The following is a 1493-nucleotide window of genomic DNA, read 5'->3' on the forward strand; positions in this document are numbered from 1 at the left end:
CCAGCTCTTCTTTGCTGGGCGTCGTGCTACCTCTACCTGACAACGACGTACCTTGCCAACCCCACCCACGTCCCTCGCTCGTTGTCCTCGTCGCCGCCACCCGCACACGCACCCTGGCTCACGCCCCGCGGCCGCAATCTGGCCTCTGCCATCGAGGCGTTGCGCATGCCGACCCCACCCTCGCTCGCAGCCGAGTGCTGCTGACACCAACGCCATCGTCATCCTCGCCGACGTTACCGCTGGCATGACGACTGCCACGCCGTTCATGGGCTGGGCAAACAACAAGCCGACCACGCTCCGTCCACCACAGCTGCACAGCAGCCTGGACATCACCGCCCTGGCAGTCGATGCAACGTCGTCGTTCTTCCTCGATAACGCGCTGCAGTTCCAGCTCGCCATCAAGCTAACAGCGGAAGCAACAAAGCCCTGCCCTGCTCCGCCCAGACGAATGGGACATCCGGTTGCTCGACGACAGCGAGCACATGCCATCACCCCTCCACAGACTCGTCGTCGCCAAATCGCGCACACGCTCACCACATCCATGCCTCAGTCGGACACCAGCCATTCTCTCTCCCATCGCCACACCCGAGCCACACATGCCGCGCCAGCTCCCAGCAAACGAGCACACGGCCCACAACCACACACGTATGCTGGACATCCTCTCCAGCCCGATCTACCACCTCACCTTCGTCTTGGCCTCCAATCGCCTCCTCAGCCACCCATCCGACGCCCCCAAGGCCGACGCTAAAAGCCAACCACGAACGATCCCGTTCCCATGGGCCTCACCTCCCCCCAAATCAAACAACCGCAGATCCCTCGTCGGTGAGCTGGCTGCCATGAACCCCCACTGTGCACTCAACAAAGCTGATGCCCGCCTTCCATCCGCATCTCAACTTGCATACGACTGGCCGATCGCTTCCTCACCCTGACCACTGGTCGGCCACGGCCGCGGTTCTCGATGCATCCACCGACTTGAGCAAGGTGCACGACCCGCCGATGGCGATCAACGCCTTGCTAGTGATGTTCTTGTCGTTTGGGCAGCCACCAACCTTGATCGCCACAAGGTCGCGGCGCTTGTACACCACCGCAGCCACAACGACGTCGGCCGTCTGATCGCTACCGCGCTAAACGCCGTAGACGCTGTTGGAGAAGGTAACGGCCGGGCTCTCCGGAAGCGTCTCGAGCGCTTCCTCGATCGAGTCAACAAAGCCGACGTGACCTTGAGATTCAAAGTCCATGATGGTTGTCAGCGCAGTTGTGCGGAAGCCGTGGACGTCGGCGAGCTGTGGTTCTCGCCACATCGCAGAGACGGAACCGAACAAGGTGAGACTCAGCAATGCAACACCTCTATCCCACTCACAGATCAGAGCCCACTCACAGCCGCAACCCGCCGGAAGCAGCCACGTCTTGCCTCAATCACCCGATCACCATCTCCTGGTCGGAACCCATTCTGCGACCGCTCTGCGCCCTCGCCCTCCACCACATGACTACCA

The sequence above is a fragment of the Thecamonas trahens genome (genome assembly GCF_000142905.1).
Source record: "Thecamonas trahens ATCC 50062 unplaced genomic scaffold supercont1.67, whole genome shotgun sequence".
NCBI lineage: Eukaryota > Apusomonadida > Apusomonadidae > Thecamonas > Thecamonas trahens.